The 20,022-nt window shown below is 38.3% G+C and overlaps 1 protein-coding gene across 2 annotated transcripts in view; it reads left to right on the top strand.

Annotated features, from left to right (window-relative positions):
- Positions 1-20,022, top strand: part of LOC139503173 (uncharacterized) — a 57,016-nt gene that overhangs the window by 21,856 nt on the left and 15,138 nt on the right. The gene's annotated exons all lie outside the window — the stretch shown is intronic.

Genomic DNA, 20,022 nt, shown 5'->3' with positions numbered 1-20,022 from the left:
CGCCTGTTTCTCCTCTACAAGACCTATATAGTCATACCCCGTGACACCCCTCACTATTTTTCTCTAGAACTCCTGGAATAGGCCGACCCTACCCCCATTTTTTGGACATTTTTTTCGAATTTTGAGCTCTAGATTCAGATTTTTGAACATAGCGCCCTTCGATACCTAGCGCAAAAGAAGCGCCTGTTTCTCCTCTACAAGACCTATATAGTCATACCCCGTGACACCCCTCATTATTTTTCTCTAGAAGTCCTAGAATAGGCCGACCCCCCTAATTTTTTGGACATTTTTTTCAAATTTTGAGCTCTAGTTTCAGATTTTTGAACATAGCGCCCTTCGATACCTAGCGCAAAAGAAGCGCCTGTTTCTCCTCTACAAGACCTATATAGTCATACCCCGTGACACCCCTCACTATTTTTCTCTAGAACTCCTGGAATAGGCCGACCCTACCCCCATTTTTTGGACATTTTTTTCGAATTTTGAGCTCTAGTTTCAGATTTTTGAACATAGCGCCCTTCGATACCTAGCGCAAAAGAAGCGCCTGTTTCTCCTCTACAAGACCTATATAGTCATACTCCGTGACACCCCTCATTATTTTTCTCTAGAAGTCCTAGAATAGGCCGACCCCCCTAATTTTTTGGACATTTTTTTCGAATTTTGAGCTCTAGTTTCAGATTTTTGAACATAGCGCCCTTCGATACCTAGCGCAAAAGAAGCGCCTGTTTCTCCTCTACAAGACCTATATAGTCATTCCCCGTGACACCCCTCATTATTTTTCTCTAGAAGCCCTGGAATAGGCCGACCCCCCTAATTTTTTGACATATTTTTCAAATTTTGAGCTCTAGTTTAAGATTTTTGAACATAGCGCCCTTCGATACCTAGTGCAAAAGAAGCGCCTGTTTCTCCTCTACAAGACCTATATAGTCATTCCCCGTGACACCCCTCATTATTTTTCTCTAGAAGTCCTAGAATAGGCCGACCCCCCTAATTTTTTTACATTTTTTTCAAATTTTGAGCTCTAGTTTCAGATTTTTGAACATAGCGCCCTTCGATACCTAGCGCAAAAGAAGCGCCTGTTTCTCCTCTACAAGACCTATATAGTCATTCCCCGTGACACCCCTCATTATTTTTCTCTAGAAGTCCTAGAATAGGCCGACCCCCCTAATTTTTTGACATTTTTTTCAAATTTTGAGCTCTAGTTTCAGATTTTTGAACATAGCGCCCTTCGATACCTAGCGCAAAAGAAGCGCCTGTTTCTCTTCTACAAGACCTATATAGTCGTTCTCCGTGACACCCCTCATTATTTTTCTCTAAAAGCCCTGGAATAGGCCGACCCCCTAATTTTTTGACATTTTTTCAAATTTTGAGCTCTAGTTTCAGATTTTTGAACATAGCGCCCTTCGATACCTAGCGCAAAAGAAGCGCCTGTTTCTCCTCTACAAGACCTATATAGTCATACCCCGTGACACCCCTCACTATTTTTCTCTAGAAGTCCTAGAATAGGCCGACCCCCCTAATTTTTTGACATTTTTTTTCAAATTTTGAGCTCTAGTTTCAGATTTTTGAACATAGCGCCCTTCGATACCTAGCGCAAAAGAAGCGCCTGTTTCTCCTCTACAAGACCTATATAGTCATATCCCGTGACACCCCTCATTATTTTTCTCTAGAACTTCTGGAATAGGCCGACCCTACGCCCATTTTTTGGACATTTTTTTCGAATTTTGAGCTCTAGTTTCAGATTTTTGAACATAATGCCCTTCGATACCTAGCGCAAAAGAAGCGCCTGTTTCTCCTCTACAAGACCTATATAGTCATTCCCCGTGACACCCCTCATTATTTTTCTCTAGAACTTCTGGAATAGGCCGACCCTACCCCCATTTTTTACATATTTTTCAAATTTTGAGCTCTTGTTTCAGATTTTTGAACATAGCGCCCTTCGATACCTAGCGCAAAAGAAGCGCCTGTTTCTCTTCTACAAGACCTATCTAGTCATACCCCGTGACACCCCTCATTATTTTTCTCTAGAAGTCCTAGAATAGGCCGACCCCCCTGATTTTTTTACATTTTTTTCAAATTTTGAGCTCTAGTTTCAGATTTTTGAACATAGCGCCCTTCGATACCTAGCGCAAAAGAAGCGCCTGTTTCTCTTCTACAAGACGTATATAGTCATACCCCTTGACACCCCTCACTATTTTTCTCTAGAACTCCTGGAATAGGCCGACCCTACCCCCATTTTTTGGACATTTTTTTCGAATTTTGAGCTCTAGTTTCAGATTTTTGAACATAGCGCCCTTCGATACCTAGCGCAAAAGAAGCGCCTGTTTCTCCTCTACAAGACCTATATAGTCATACCCCGTGACACCCCTCATTATTTTTCTCTAGAAGATCTAGAATAGGCCGACCCCCCTAATTTTTTGAACATTTTTTTCGAATTTTGAGCTCTAGTTTCAGATTTTTGAACATAGCGCCCTTCGATACCTAGCGCAAAAGAAGCGCCTGTTTCTCCTCTACAAGACCTATATAGTCATTCCCCGTGACACCCCTCATTATTTTTCTCTAGAACTTCTGGAATAGGCCGACCCTACCCCCATTTTTTGACATATTTTTCAAATTTTGAGCTCTTGTTTCAGATTTTTGAACATAGCGCCCTTCGATACCTAGTGCAAAAGAAGCGCCTGTTTCTCTTCTACAAGACCTATATAGTCATACCCCGTGACAACCCTCATTATTTTTCTCTAGAAGCCCTGGAATAGGCCGACCCCCCTAATTTTTTGACATATTTTTCAAATTTTGAGCTCTAGTTTAAGATTTTTGAACATAGCGCCCTTCGATACCTAGTGCAAAAGAAGCGCCTGTTTCTCCTCTACAAGACCTATATAGTCATTCCCCGTGACACCCCTCATTATTTTTCTCTAGAAGTCCTAGAATAGGCCGACCCCCCTAATTTTTTTTCATTTTTTTCAAATTTTGAGCTTTAGTTTCAGATTTTTGAACATAGCGCCCTTCGATACCTAGCGCAAAAGAAGCGCCTGTTTCTCCTCTACAAGACCTATATAGTCATTCGCCGTGACACCCCTCATTATTTTTCTCTAGAAGTCCTAGAATAGGCCGACCCCCCTAATTTTTTGACATTTTTTTCAAATTTTGAGCTCTAGTTTCAGATTTTTGAACATAGCGCCCTTCGATACCTAGCGCAAAAGAAGCGCCTGTTTCTCTTCTACAAGACCTATATAGTCGTTCCCCGTGACACCCCTCATTATTTTTCTCTAAAAGCCCTGGAATAGGCCGACCCCCCTAATTTTTTGACATTTTTTTCAAATTTTGAGCTCTAGTTTCAGATTTTTGAACATAGCGCCCTTCGATACCTAGCGCAAAAGAAGCGCCTGTTTCTCCTCTACAAGACCTATATAGTCATACCCCGTGACACCCCTCACTATTTTTCTCTAGAAGTCCTAGAATAGGCCGACCCCCCTAATTTTTTGACATTTTTTTCAAATTTTGAGCTCTAGTTTCAGATTTTTGAACATAGCGCCCTTCGATACCTAGCGCAAAAGAAGCGCCTGTTTCTCCTCTACAAGACCTATATAGTCATATCCCGTGACACCCCTCATTATTTTTCTCTAGAACTTCTGGAATAGGCCGACCCTACGCCCATTTTTTGGACATTTTTTTCGAATTTTGAGCTCTAGTTTCAGATTTTTGAACATAGCGCCCTTCGATACCTAGCGCAAAAGAAGCGCCTGTTTCTCTTCTACAAGACCTATATAGTCATTCCCCGTGACACCCCTCATTATTTTTCTCTAGAACTTCTGGAATAGGCCGACCCTACCCCCATTTTTTTACATATTTTTCAAATTTTGAGCTCTTGTTTCAGATTTTTGAACATAGCGCCCTTCGATACCTAGCGCAAAAGAAGCGCCTGTTTCTCTTCTACAAGACCTATCTAGTCATACCCCGTGACACCCCTCATTATTTTTCTCTAGAAGTCCTAGAATAGGCCGACCCCCCTGATTTTTTTACATTTTTTTTCAAATTTTGAGCTCTAGTTTCAGATTTTTGAACATAGCGCCCTTCGATACCTAGCGCAAAAGAAGCGCCTGTTTCTCTTCTACAAGACCTATATAGTCATACCCCGTGACACCCCTCACTATTTTTCTCTAGAACTCCTGGAATAGGCCGACCCTACCCCCATATTTTGGACATTTTTTTCGAATTTTGAGCTCTAGTTTCAGATTTTTGAACATAGCGCCCTTCGATACCTAGCGCAAAAGAAGCGCCTGTTTCTCCTCTACAAGACCTATATAGTCATACCCCGTGACACCCCTCATTATTTTTCTCTAGAAGATCTAGAATAGGCCGACCCCCCTAATTTTTTGGACATTTTTTTCGAATTTTGAGCTCTAGTTTCAGATTTTTGAACATAGCGCCCTTCGATACCTAGCGCAAAAGAAGCGCCTGTTTCTCCTCTACAAGACCTATATAGTCATTCCCCGTGACACCCCTCATTATTTTTCTCTAGAACTTCTGGAATAGGCCGACCCTACCCCCATTTTTTGACATTTTTTTCGAATTTTGAGCTCTAGTTTCAGATTTTTGAACATAGCGCCCTTCGATACCTAGCGCAAAAGAAGCGCCTGTTTCTCCTCTACAAGACCTATATAGTCATACCCCGTGACACCCCTCATTATTTTTCTCTAGAAGATCTAGAATAGGCCGACCCCCCTAATTTTTTGGACATTTTTTTCGAATTTTGAGCTCTAGTTTCAGATTTTTGAACATAGCGCCCTTCGATACCTAGCGCAAAAGAAGCGCCTGTTTCTCTTCTACAAGACCTATATAGTCATACCCCGTGACACCCCTCACTATTTTTCTCTAGAACTCCTGGAATAGGCCGACCCTACCCCCATATTTTGGACATTTTTTTCGAATTTTGAGCTCTAGTTTCAGATTTTTGAACATAGCGCCCTTCGATACCTAGCGCAAAAGAAGCGCCTGTTTCTCCTCTACAAGACCTATATAGTCATACCCCGTGACACCCCTCATTATTTTTCTCTAGAAGATCTAGAATAGGCCGACCCCCCTAATTTTTTGGACATTTTTTTCGAATTTTGAGCTCTAGTTTCAGATTTTTGAACATAGCGCCCTTCGATACCTAGCGCAAAAGAAGCGCCTGTTTCTCCTCTACAAGACCTATATAGTCATTCCCCGTGACACCCCTCATTATTTTTCTCTAGAACTTCTGGAATAGGCCGACCCTACCCCCATTTTTTGACATATTTTTCAAATTTTGAGCTCTTGTTTCAGATTTTTGAACATAGCGCCCTTCGATACCTAGTGCAAAAGAAGCGCCTGTTTCTCTTCTACAAGACCTATATAGTCATACCCCGTGACACCCCTCATTATTTTTCTCTAGAAGCCCTGGAATAGGCCGACCCCCCTAATTTTTTGACATATTTTTCAAATTTTGAGCTCTAGTTTAAGATTTTTGAACATAGCGCCCTTCGATACCTAGTGCAAAAGAAGCGCCTGTTTCTCTTCTACAAGACCTATATAGTCATTCCCCGTGACACCCCTCATTATTTTTCTCTAGAAGTCCTAGAATAGGCCGACCCCCCTAATTTTTTTACATTTTTTTCAAATTTTGAGCTCTAGTTTCTGATTTTTGAACATAGCGCCCTTCGATACCTAGCGCAAAAGAAGCGCCTGTTTCTCTTCTACAAGACCTATATAGTCATTCCCCGTGACACCCCTCATTATTTTTCTCTAGAAGTCCTAGAATTGGCCGACCCCCCTAATTTTTTGACATTTTTTTCAAATTTTGAGCTCTAGTTTCAGATTTTTGAACATAGCGCCCTTCGATACCTAGCGCAAAAGAAGCGCCTGTTTCTCTTCTACAAGACCTATATAGTCGTTCTCCGTGACACCCCTCATTATTTTTCTCTAAAAGCCCTGGAATAGGCCGACCCCCCTAATTTTTTGACATTTTTTTCAAATTTTGAGCTCTAGTTTCAGATTTTTGAACATAGCGCCCTTCGATACCTAGCGCAAAAGAAGCGCCTGTTTCTCCTCTACAAGACCTATATAGTCATACCCCGTGACACCCCTCACTATTTTTCTCTAGAAGTCCTAGAATAGGCCGACCCCCCTAATTTTTTGACATTTTTTTCAAATTTTGAGCTCTAGTTTCAGATTTTTGAACATAGCGCCCTTCGATACCTAGCGCAAAAGAAGCGCCTGTTTCTCCTCTACAAGACCTATATAGTCATATCCCGTGACACCCCTCATTATTTTTCTCTAGAACTTCTGGAATAGGCCGACCCTACGCCCATTTTTTGGACATTTTTTTCGAATTTTGAGCTCTAGTTTCAGATTTTTGAACATAGCGCCCTTCGATACCTAGCGCAAAAGAAGCGCCTGTTTCTCCTCTACAAGACCTATATAGTCATTCCCCGTGACACCCCTCATTATTTTTCTCTAGAACTTCTGGAATAGGCCGACCCTACCCCCATTTTTTTACATATTTTTCAAATTTTGAGCTCTTGTTACAGATTTTTGAACATAGCGCCCTTCGATACCTAGCGCAAAAGAAGCGCCTGTTTCTCTTCTACAAGACCTATCTAGTCATACCCCGTGACACCCCTCATTATTTTTCTCTAGAAGTCCTAGAATAGGCCGACCCCCCTGATTTTTTTACATTTTTTTTCAAATTTTGAGCTCTAGTTTCAGATTTTTGAACATAGCGCCCTTCGATACCTAGCGCAAAAGAAGCGCCTGTTTCTCTTCTACAAGACCTATATAGTCATACCCCGTGACACCCCTCACTATTTTTCTCTAGAAGTCCTGGAATAGGCCGACCCTACCCCCATTTTTTTGACATTTTTTCGAATTTTGAGCTCTAGTTTCAGATTTTTGAACATAGCGCCCTTCGATACCTAGCGCAAAAGAAGCGCCTGTTTCTCCTCTACAAGACCTATATAGTCATATCCCGTGACACCCCTCATTATTTTTCTCTAGAACTTCTGGAATAGGCCGACCCTACGCCCATTTTTTGGACATTTTTTTCGAATTTTGAGCTCTAGTTTCAGATTTTTGAACATAGCGCCCTTCGATACCTAGCGCAAAAGAAGCGCCTGTTTCTCCTCTACAAGACCTATATAGTCATTCCCCGTGACACCCCTCATTATTTTTCTCTAGAACTTCTGGAATAGGCCGACCCTACCCCCATTTTTTGACATATTTTTCAAATTTTGAGCTCTTGTTTCAGATTTTTGAACATAGCGCCCTTCGATACCTAGTGCAAAAGAAGCGCCTGTTTCTCTTCTACAAGACCTATATAGTCATACCCCGTGACACCCCTCATTATTTTTCTCTAGAAGTCCTAGAATAGGCCGACCCCCTAATTTTTTGACATTTTTTTCAAATTTTGAGCTCTAGTTTCAGATTTTTGAACATAGCGCCCTTCGATACCTAGCGCAAAAGAAGCGCCTGTTTCTCCTCTACAAGACCTATATAGTCATACCCCGTGACACCCCTCACTATTTTTCTCTAGAACTCCTGGAATAGGCCGACCCTACCCCCATTTTTTGGACATTTTTTTCGAATTTTGAGCTCTAGTTTCAGATTTTTGAACATAGCGCCCTTCGATACCTAGCGCAAAAGAAGCGCCTGTTTCTCCTCTACAAGACCTATATAGTCATTCCCCGTGACACCCCTCATTATTTTTCTCTAGAAGTCCTAGAATAGGCCGACCCCCCTAATTTTTTTGGACATTTTTTTCAAATTTTGAGCTCTAGTTTCAGATTTTTTAACATAGCGCCCTTCGATACCTAGCGCAAAAGAAGCGCCTGTTTCTCCTCTACAAGACCTATATAGTCATTCCCCGTGACACCCCTCATTATTTTTCTCTAGAAGCCCTGGAATAGGCCGACCCCCCTAATTTTTTGACATATTTTTCAAATTTTGAGCTCTAGTTTAAGATTTTTGAACATAGCGCCCTTCGATACCTAGTGCAAAAGAAGCGCCTGTTTCTCCTCTACAAGACCTATATAGTCATTCCCCGTGACACCCCTCATTATTTTTCTCTAGAACTTCTGGAATAGGCCGACCCTACGCTCATTTTTTGGACATTTTTTTCGAATTTTGAGCTCTAGTTTCAGATTTTTGAACATAGCGCCCTTCGATACCTAGCGCAAAAGAAGCGCCTGTTTCTCCTCTACAAGACCTATATAGTCATTCCCCGTGACACCCCTCATTATTTTTCTCTAGAACTTCTGGAATAGGCCGACCCTACCCCCATTTTTTGACATATTTTTCAAATTTTGAGCTCTTGTTTCAGATTTTTGAACATAGCGCCCTTCGATACCTAGCGCAAAAGAATTGCCTGTTTCTCTTCTACAAGACCTATATAGTCATACCCCGTGACACCCCTCATTATTTTTCTCTAGAACTTCTGGAATAGGCCGACCCTACCCCCATTTTTTGAACATTTTTTTCGAATTTTGAGCTCTAGTTTCAGATTTTTTAACATAGCGCCCTTCGATACCTAGCGCAAAAGAATTGCCTGTTTCTCCTCTACAAGACCTATATAGTCATTCCCCGTGACACCCCTCATTATTTTTCTCTAGAAGCCCTGGAATAGGCCGACCCCCCTAATTTTTTGACATATTTTTCAAATTTTGAGCTCTAGTTTCAGATTTTTGAACATAGCGCCCTTCGATACCTAGCGCAAAAGAAGCGCCTGTGTCTCTTCTACAAGACCTATATAGTCATAATCCGTGACACCCCTTATTATTTTTCTCTAGAACTCATGGAATAGGCCGACCCTACGCCCATTTTTTGGACATTTTTTTCGAATTTTGAGCTCTAGTTTCAGATTTTTGAACATAGCGCCCTTCGATACCTAGCGCAAAAGAAGCGCCTGTTTCTCCTCTACAAGACCTATATAGTCATTCCCCGTGACACCCCTCATTATTTTTCTCTAGAACTTCTGGAATAGGCCGACCCTACCCCCATTTTTTGACATATTTTTCAAATTTTGAGCTCTTGTTTCAGATTTTTGAACATAGCGCCCTTCGATACCTAGCGCAAAAGAAGCGCCTGTTTCTCTTCTACAAGACCTATATAGTCATACCCCGTGACACCCCTCATTATTTTTCTCTAGAACTTCTGGAATAGGCCGAACCTACCCCCATTTTTTGGACATTTTTTTCGAATTTTGAGCTCTAGTTTCAGATTTTTTAACATAGCGCCCTTCGATACCTAGCGCAAAAGAATTGCCTGTTTCTCCTCTACAAGACCTATATAGTCATTCCCCGTGACACCCCTCATTATTTTTCTCTAGAAGCCCTGGAATAGGCCGACCCCCCTAATTTTTTGACATATTTTTCAAATTTTGAGCTCTAGTTTCAGATTTTTGAACATAGCGCCCTTCGATACCTAGCGCAAAAGAAGCGCCTGTTTCTCTTCTACAAGACCTATATAGTCATACCCCGTGACACCCCTCATTATTTTTCTCTAGAACTTCTGGAATAGGCCGTCCCTACCCCCATTTTTTGGACATTTTTTTCGAATTTTGAGCTCTAGTTTCAGATTTTTTAACATAGCGCCCTTCGATACCTAGCGCAAAAGAATCGCCTGTTTCTCCTCTACAAGACCTATATAGTCATTCCCCGTGACACCCCTCATTATTTTTCTCTAGAAGCCCTGGAATAGGCCGACCCCCCTAATTTTTTGACATATTTTTCAAATTTTGAGCTCTAGTTTCAGATTTTTGAACATAGCGCCCTTCGATACCTAGCGCAAAAGAAGTGCCTGTTTCTCTTCTACAAGACCTATATAGTCATAATCCGTGACACCCCTCATTATTTTTCTCTAGAACTCATGGAATAGGCCGACCCTACGCCCATTTTTTTGACATTTTTTCGAATTTTGAGCTCTAGTTTCAGATTTTTGAACATAGCGCCCTTCGATACCTAGTGCAAAAGAAGCGCCTGTTTCTCCTCTACAAGACCTATATAGTCATACCCCGTGACACTCCTCATTATTTTTCTCTAGAAGTCCTAGAATAGGCCGACCCCCCTAATTTTTTGATATTTGTTTCAAATTTTGAGCTCTAGTTTAAGATTTTTGAACATAGCGCCCTTCGATACCTAGTGCAAAAGAAGCGCCTGTTTCTCCTCTACAAGACCTATATAGTCATTCCCCGTGACACCCCTCATTATTTTTCTCTAGAAGTCCTAGAATAGGCCGACCCCCTAATTTTTTGACATATTTTTCAAATTTTGAGCTCTAGTTTCAGATTTTTGAACATAGCGCCCTTCGATACCTAGCGCAAAAGAAGCGCCTGTTTCTCCTCTACAAGACCTTTATAGTCATTCCCCGTGACACCCCTCATTATTTTTTCTCTAGAAGTCCTAGAATAGGCCGACCCCCCTAATGTTTTGACATTTTTTTCAAATTTTGAGCTCTAGTTTCAGATTTTTGAACATAGCGCCCTTCGATACCTAGCGCAAAAGAAGCGCCTGTTTCTCTTCTACAAGACCTATATAGTCGTTCTCCGTGACACCCCTCATTATTTTTCTCTAGAAGCCCTGGAATAGGCCGACCCCCCTAATTTTTTGACATTTTTTTCAAATTTTGAGCTCTAGATTAAACAATGTCATAAAAGGTGCTATATTTTACAGGGTAGGACTACTTTTACGTTCTAAATTGAAGAGGGTGCATAGGTGGCCCTACACCTACAAATAATCCGTTGATAGATGCATAGTTATTGTGGTACTGAATATTAGCCTAAAAAGTTATGCGACTTGTTAAATCAATAGATTGGATAAAAACCATTTCAAAATTGAGTTTAAATTGCTATATTTTAACTGATTTTCTGCCTTTTTAAATATTTTTTTATTTAACGGCCGTTGTTGTCTTATTCTGTTTTTTGGTTTCTCGATATATCGCCTTATTGTTCGCTGGCTTATTGTTCGCTAGCTATTGTTCGCTAGCTTCTGCCTGGTCTTTAACAGTACTTTCTGTGGAAAATGTTATTGAAAATCTTCAAATTTTAAGAAAATTGTTAAAAATTGACTATGAAGGGCAATAACTCCTTAGGGGGTCTATTGACTATTTTGGTCATACTGACTTATTTTTAGTTCTTACTTTGCTGTACATTGTTGCTGTTTACAGTTTATCTCTATCTATAATAATATTCAAAATAATAACAAAAAAACAGCAAAATTTCCTCAAAATTACCAATTCAGGGGCAGCAACCTAACAACCGATTATCCGATTCATCTGAAAATTCCAGGGCAGATAGATCGTGACCTGATCAACAATTTTACTTCCTGTCAGATTTGCTCTTAATGCTTTGGTTTTTGAGTTATAAGCCAAAGACTGCATTTTACCCCCATGTTCTATTTTTAGCCATGGCGGCCATCTTAGTTGGTTGGCCGAGTTACCGGACACATTTTTTAACCGAGATACCCCAATAATGATTATGGCTAAGTTTGGTTAAATTTGGCCCAGTAGTTTCAGAGGAAGAGATTTTCTAAAGATTACTAAGATTTACGAAAAATGGTTAAAAATTGACTATAAAGGGCAATAACTCCTAAAGAGGTCAACGGACAATTTTGGTCATGTTGCCTTATTTGTAGATCTTACTTTGCTGAACATTATTGCTGTTTACAGTTTATCTCTATCTATAATAATATTCAAGATAATAACCAAAAACAGCAAAATTTCCTTAAAATTACCATTTCAGGGGCAGCAACCCAACAACGGATTATCCGATTCATCTGAAAATTCCAGGGCAGGTAGATCGTGACCTGATCAACAATTTAACTTACTGTCAGATTTGCTCTAAATGCTTTGGTTTTTGAGTTCTAAGCCAAAAACTGCATTTTACCCCTATGTTCTATTTTTAGCCATGGCGGCCATCTTGGTTGGTTGGGCGGGTCACCGGACACATTTTTTTAAACTAGATACCCCAATGATGATTATGGCTAAGTTTGGTTAAATTTGGCCCAGTAGTTTCAGAGGAGAAGAATTTTCTAAAAGATTACTAAGATTTACGAAAAATGGTAAAAAATTGACTATAAAGGGCAATAACTCCTAAAGTGGTCAACTGACCATTATTATTATTATTTACAATATTTATATAGCGCATTATCTAATTAAAAATTACTCTAAGCGCTTAACATAAAACAATCAATGCAGTTAAAAAAACAAAAAGGTGTTAAACATTAAAACAATCAATGCAATAAGAATGAAATAAAATTTTGAAACACATATAAAAAAAAAAAAAAAAAAAAAAAAAATCTACAGAAAAGTTAAAAAATTAATTATCATAGTTAAAAGACATATTATACTACAACGAAAAGAACAAAGTTAAAAAGTCAAGTCAGTATAAAAAAGTTACATGTAATCACTAAAAGCGAGTCTAAAATAATGGGTTTTCAAATTTTTCTTAAAAAGTTCGATTGAGTGTTCATGTCTTAGATGGTTAGGAAGATTGTTCCAGAGGCTCGCAGTAGCTTTGTCGAAGCGTCTTTCTCCATAGATTTTGGTGCGTACACGAGGTTGTATCAGCTGCATGGCATTTTCCGATCTAAGAGATCTTGATGGTTGGTAGGCGCTAATGAGTTCCTCAAGATAGACGGGCGCTAGGCCATGCAGGATTTTGAAAGTATACAAAATAAGTTTATATTGTATTCGGTACTGCACCGGGATCCAATGAAGAGACACAAGAACTGGTGTTATATGATTATGTTTTCTTGTACGTTTAACGAGCCTGGCTGCCGTATTTTGTACTCGCTGTAACTTATTGACTAAGCTGGCATTTACTCCAAAAAGCAGAGCGTTTCCATAGTCTAGACGTGACGTGACGAGCGAGCAGACTAAAGTTTTACAGGCATCCTCAGTGATATATTGCCGAATTCGACCAATATTCCTTATTTGGAAGAAGCACGACTTCGTGATGCCATTGACCTGCTTTTCCATGCTTAATGTTCTATCGAAATAAACACCAAGATTTTTTACCACAGATGCATTACTTACTATTGATCCATCAAATAACAGATGACAATTCGAAAATTCCTTTACACGATGTTTTGGTGAAAATAAGATTAGTTCCGTTTTGTCTTGGTTCAGTTTCAGCATGTTTAAGCACATCCATTTACTAATGTCAGCTAAACAAGTCTCTAGACGGGAAGATATGTTGTCCCAATTATCGAGTGGTTTGATAACTAGGTAAACTTGTGTGTCATCAGCATACCCATGATAGCTAAAGTTGTGTCGCCGACATATTTCACTGATCGGTTTTGCAAAAATACAATACAATCGGGGTCCCAATACCGAACCTTGCGGAACGCCATATTTAATGTTTATTACATCTGACAATACAGAGCCAATTGCTACACGTTGAGTTCGACTTTCAAGATAGGATCTCATCCATGACAGCGCTGAGCCAGTTATGCCGTAAGAGTATTCTAACCGATTGATCAGGATGGGATGATCGATAGTGTCGAATGCAGCGGATAGATACCGCACAACAGTTATTGTCAAGTGCCAATGCTATATCATGGTGAACCCGTAGTAGAGCCGTTTCTGTTGAATGACAAGCACGATATGCCGACTGCATGTTGTCAAAAAGTGAGTTTGCTTCAAGATGCTGTTCAAACCGAGTTTCACTCACCTTTTCCAAGATCTTTGAAGTAAAAGGCAAGTTCGAAACGGGACGATAGTTTTTTAACTCATCAGCGTCAAGACCGGGCTTTTTCAACAAAGGTCTTAAAACCGCTTCCTTGTAAAATGCAGGAACGTGGGATTCTGCCATTGAAGTGTTTACTATCTTGGTTATGATAGGAAGTAAGCTGTCGAGACATGATTTTAAGAGGTAAGTAGGAATTGGGTCGAGTTCGCATGACTTCACCGGAGCTTTCTTGATGATCTTTCGAACTTCTTCAGCTGACGCTGGTGAAAGCGAAGTAAGCGGATTTCCGTCGAATTTTACATCGGCTTCAAGAGCATTGTCAACTTCTATTTTGGTCATGTTGACTTATTTGTAGATCTTACTTTGCTGAACATTATTGCTGTTTACAGTTTATCTCTATCTATAATAATATTCAAGATAATAACCAAAAACAGCAAAATTTCCTTAAAATTACCATTTCAGGGGCAGCAACCCAACAACGAAATGTCCGATTCATCTGAAAATTTCAGGGCAGATAGATCTTGACCTGATGAACAATATCACCCTGTCAGATTTGCTCTAAATGCTTTGGTTTTTGAGTTATAAGCCAAAACCTGCATTTTACCCCTATGTTCTATTTTTAGCCATGGCGGCCATCTTGGTTGGTTGGCCGGGTCACCGGACACATTTTTTAAACTAGATACCCCAATGATGATTATGGCTAAGTTTGGTTAAATTTGGCCCAGTAGTTTCAGAGGAGAAGATTTTTCTAAAAGATTACTAAGATTTACGAAAAATGGTTAAAAATTGACTATAAAGGGCAATAATTCCTAAAGTGGTCAACTGACAATTTTGGCCATGTTGACTTATTTGTAGATCTTACTTTGCTGAACATTATTGCTGTTTACAGTTTATCTCTATCTATAATAATATTCAATATAATAACCAAAAACAGCAAAATTTCCTTAAAATTACCATTTCAGGGGCAGCAACCCAACAACGAAATGTCCGATTCATCTGAAAATTTCAGGGTAGATAGATCTTGACCTGATCAACAATTTTACTTACTGTCAGATTTGCTCTAAAGGCTTTGGTTTTTGAGTTATAAGCCAAAAACTGCATTTTACCCCATATGTTCTATTTTTAGCCATGGCGGCCATCTTGGTTGGTTGGCCGGGTCACCGGACACATTTTTTAAACTAGATACCCCAATGATGATTATGGCTAAGTTTGGTTAAATTTGGCCCAGTAGTTTCAGAGGAGATTTTTCTAAAAGATTACTAAGATTTACGAAAAATGGTTAACAATTGACTATAAAGGGCAATAACTCCTAAAGTGGTCAACTGACAATTTTGGCCATGTTGACTTATTTGTAGATCTTACTTTGCTGAACATTATTGCTGTTACAGTTTATCTCTATCTATAATAATATTCAAGATAATAACCAAAAACAGCAAAATTTCCTTAAAATTACCATTTCAGGGGCAGCAACCCAACAACGAAATGTCCGATTCATCTAAAAATTTCAGGGCAGATAGATCTTGACCTGATGAACAATATTACCCCCTGTCAGATTTGCTCTAAATGCTTTGGTTTTTGAGTTATAAGCCAAAAACTGCATTTTATCCCTATGTTCTATTTTTAGCTATGGCGGCCATCTTGGTTGGTTGGGCGGGGCACCGGACACATTTTTTAAACTAGATACCCCAATGATGATTATGGCTAAGTTTGGTTAAATTTGGCCCAGTAGTTTCAGAAGAGAAGATTTTTCTAAAAGATTACTAAGATTTACGAAAAATGGTTAAAAATTGACTATAAAGGGCAATAACTCCTAAAGTGGTCAACTGAACATTTTGGTCATGTTGACTTATTTGTAGATCTTACTTTGCTGAACATTATTGCTGTTTACAGTTTATCTCTATCTATAATAATATTCAATATAATAACCAAAAACAGCAAAATTTCCTTAAAATTACCATTTCAGGGGCAGCAACCCAACAACGAAATGTCCGATTCATCTGAAAATTTCAGGGCAGATAGATCTTGACCTGATGAACAATATTACCCCCATGTCAGATTTGCTCTAAATGCTTTGGTTTTTGAGTTATAAGCCAAAACCTGCATTTCACCCCTATGTTCTATTTTTAGCCATGACGGCCATCTTGGTTGGTTGGCCGTGTCACCGGACACATTTTTTAAACTAGATACCCTAATGATGAATATGGCTAAGTTTGGTTAAATTTGGCCCAGTAGTTTCAGAGGAGAAGATTTTTCTAAAAGATTACTAAGATTTACGAAAAATGGTTAACAGTTGACTATAAAGGGCAATAATTCCTAAAGTGGTCAACTGACAATTTTGGCCATGTTGACTTATTTGTAGATCTTACTTTGCTGAACATTATTGCTGTTTACAGTTTATCTCTATCTATAATAATATTCAAGATAATAACCAAAAACAGCAAAATTTCCTTAAAATTACCATTTCAGGGGCAGCAACCCAACAACGGAATGTCGGAATCATCTGAAAATTTCAGGGTAGATAGATCTTGACCTGATGAACAATATTTTGCTGTCAGATTTGCTCTAAATGCTTTGGTTTTTGAGTTATAAGCCAAAAACTGCATTTTACCCCTATGTTCTATTTTTAGCCATGGCGGCCATCTTGGTTAGTTGGGCGGGGCACCGGACACATTTTTTAAACTAGATACCCCAATGATGATTATGGCCAAGTTTGGTTAAATTTGGCCCAGTAGTTTCAGAGGAGAAGATTTTTCTAAAAGATTACTAAGATTTACGAAAAATGGTTAAAAATTGACTATAAAGGGCAATAACTCCTGAAGTGGTCAACTGACCATTTTGGTCATGTTGACTTATTTGTAGATCTTACTTTGCTGAACATTATTGCTGTTTACAGTTTATCTCTATCTATAATAATATTCAAGATAATAACCAAAAACAGCAAAATTTCCTTAAAATTACCATTTCAGGGGCAGCAACCCAACAACGAAATGTCCGATTCATCTGAAAATTTCAGGGCAGATAGATCTTGACCTGATGAACAATATTACCCCCATGTCAGATTTGCTCTAAATGCTTTGGTTTTTGAGTTATAAGCCAAAAACTGCATTTTACCCCTATGTTCTATTTTTAGCCATGGCGGCCATCTTGGTCAGTTGGCCGGGTCACCGGACACATTTTTTAAACTAGATACCCCAATGATGATTGTGGTCAAGTTTGGTTAAATTTGGCCCAGTAGTTTCAGAGGAGAAGATTTTTGTAAAAGCTAACGACGGACGACGACGACGACGACGGACGACTGACGACGGACGCCAAGTGATGAGAAAGGCTCACTTGGCCCTTTGGGCCAGGTGAGCTAAATATTATAAAAACCGAAATTCATCTATATAAACCAGTTTCCAAACTTTCATGAAAGCTCCTGAAAACACTTAAATATTAAAATATTGTCCGTAAACTGTAAAATCACCCCTTTTTAGCTCACCTGGACCAAAAGGGTCAAGTGAACTTTTCTTATCACTTGGTGTCCGTCGACGTCGGTCGTCGTCGACCGTTAACCTTACCAAACTCCTCTGAAAGTACTGGTACAAGTTCATTGTCGATAGAGATAACTGTAAACAGCAAGAATCATCTCAGTAACGTAAGATCTACAAATAAGTCACCATCACCAAAACAGATAATTTTGTCATGAATTCTATTCTTGTCTTTTATGTTAAAGAGTGTCCTTTTTTAAATATGCAATGCAGTTCACAGACCAAGGTGAGCATCTTGCTCTCTAGAGCCTCTAGTTTGATTGATAAAATACAACAACTAGGAAACCTAAGATCTTAAATTTATAAGATTTGAATTGGAGGATAACTCAGTAGATATAAACAATTCACCGAAGTTTCATGTAAAATTGGTACATCGTTTTTGAGTTATTGTCCGACATGCTGACGACGGACGGACGAACGGTACGACAACGGTATGTATAGATTATCGGGTTTGATATCGTACAATATCAGCCGAGCCACAATTAGAGCATTCAGGACAATTTTGGAGATTCATCGATTCTAAGGTGCCATAATTGTTTTAATATACCGAACTAAATTTTAAGGTTATTCGTCCTTCCTTGCAATTAAGTGAAAATTAACTGAATTATCCCATGTCACGTGATAACGTGTTACCTAATAGAACTTTAGTAATAGGTGTAAAATATATTATTTCTTATGGAGCAAAAATACTACAATCTGATTGGTTGACTACCCCGGTGTAAATAACACCCCACCCTTGTTCACCCGGGGAAAAATAAAATTTTGCCAAAATTTAAAAAAAAATAATGAAATTATGCCAAAAAAAATTAAAAAATAAAAATTTTGCCAAAATAAAGAAAAAAAATAAAATTTAGAAAAAAAATTATAATTAGAAAATGCTAAAAAAAAATTAAAATTTTTTTTTTTTTTTAAATTTTTAAAAAATATTTTTTTTGTTTTTTTATAAACTCTTAGAAATAAATTCGTTATCTTTGTGTAATCAGGCCTCACGGTCATAAAACTTTCGAGCATGATTTTTGTACTCAGACTCGAAAATCAACCAATCAAATTGATGGATTTCATGTTTCGAGCATGATTTTTGTGCTCAGAGCACTTAGCAAAGTTTTATGCCTTCAAGGCCAGGGGTGTACGGAATTTTACACCGTTGTTGAAAATACATACACCCATTCGGCTGCGCCTCAGGGTGTATGAATTTTCAACAACGGTGTAAAATTCTGTACACCCCTGATTACACCAAGATAACTATAATATACAATTATTGCCCGCTGAGGAGGTGAATATCTGAAGCACATGAGTTCACTATGCCAACATTAAAAAAATGTTTGTTTCCCCTCCCCCACCCGGATAAAAAATTAGCCCCGGGGTAAAAAAAAATGTTCACCAAATTTTTGTTTGAAAGGTGCTTGAAAGCAAAAGGATTGATTATTTAAAAAGATACACTCAAATTGAGCACAAACAATTGATAAGTGGCCTTGACTGGACTTGAACATGCTATGACATCAAGTTAAAAAAGCCTTGCATGTCTGGTCTGTTAACAAAGGGTAGACCCGGGAGAGGGGAAACAGAAACTCTTTTAAATGTGGCCCTACCAGTTTGTGACGGGGGGTGTTTTTCAAACAACAATAAACAAACACAACAACAACAAAAGACCGATAAGTCTTTTGTTTTCTATGTTGTGTTTTATCTATTGTTATTTGTCTATCTGTTTGTGTGTCTTTTTTTAGTCATGGTAATATAAAAAAGAAGATGTGATATGATTGCAAATATGAAAACTCGTCAGATGGATACAAATAGAAACATATAATTACATGTATATCAGAGTGGACGTGTCAGTTTATTTTCGACTTATGAGTTTGACTATCAATTTGCTATCCTTCAGTTCTCTTTGATGAACAGATCACCAAAGAATATTTTTTTAAATTAGATAAATATTCATAGCATAAAATGCAGGATATTTTCTTAAATCATGTAAATGTAACTAAAATTCATGTATTCAGAAGAACTATTACACGAAATGAGTAAAAATACAAGAAACTGACAACTGGATTTTTTAAATGGGGAGGAAATAATTGTTAATTTGTTTTTTCCCATGCAATGTAGTTTCATAACAGGAAATACTTAACCTTTGACAGTTGTTTGATTAAGATTAGAAGGAAAACCACTTGAAACACACCTATTTGAAATCACGAGTCGTTACCCATATACGGAAAAGTTATATTTTTTAAGTGTATCTCAAAATGAATGACAAAAATAGAATACAATAGTCATACCGTAAAATTTTTTAACAAAGTAGAAACTATATATGTATATTACGGAAGCCGTAAGGGGACACACAAAACATTAGAAAATATTTTTTTAATTCGAGATCACGATAAAACATTACCGTTTTACCGAGATCTCGATAAAAAATATATCGTTATCTCGATAAAACGAAACTGTTATATCGAGATCTCGGATTATTATATCGTTATCTCGAGAAAACGAAACTCTTATATCGAGATCTCGGATTATTATATCGTTATCTCGATTTATTAAATCGAGATCTCGGATTATTATATTGTTATCTCGATTTATTAAAACGAGATCTCGTATTATTAAATCGTTATCTCGGTTAAATATATCGAGATCTCGATAAAAATATATCGTTATCTCAATAAAACGAAACTGTATTTCTGAATTCGTCATTTTGTTGTTATCTAACAAATACTCAAATTAATATCAGAAAAAAAAATGCAAAGCATTCTTTAAAATTTTTAACTTAATTCATTCATTTATTAAGTTTCAGAAAATAAACTA

Source organism: Mytilus edulis, chromosome 14 (assembly GCF_963676685.1).
Source record: "Mytilus edulis chromosome 14, xbMytEdul2.2, whole genome shotgun sequence".
NCBI lineage: Eukaryota > Metazoa > Mollusca > Bivalvia > Mytilida > Mytilidae > Mytilus > Mytilus edulis.
Note: the sequence above shows the minus strand (reverse complement) of the source record. Positions and strands in the feature narration are given on the sequence as shown.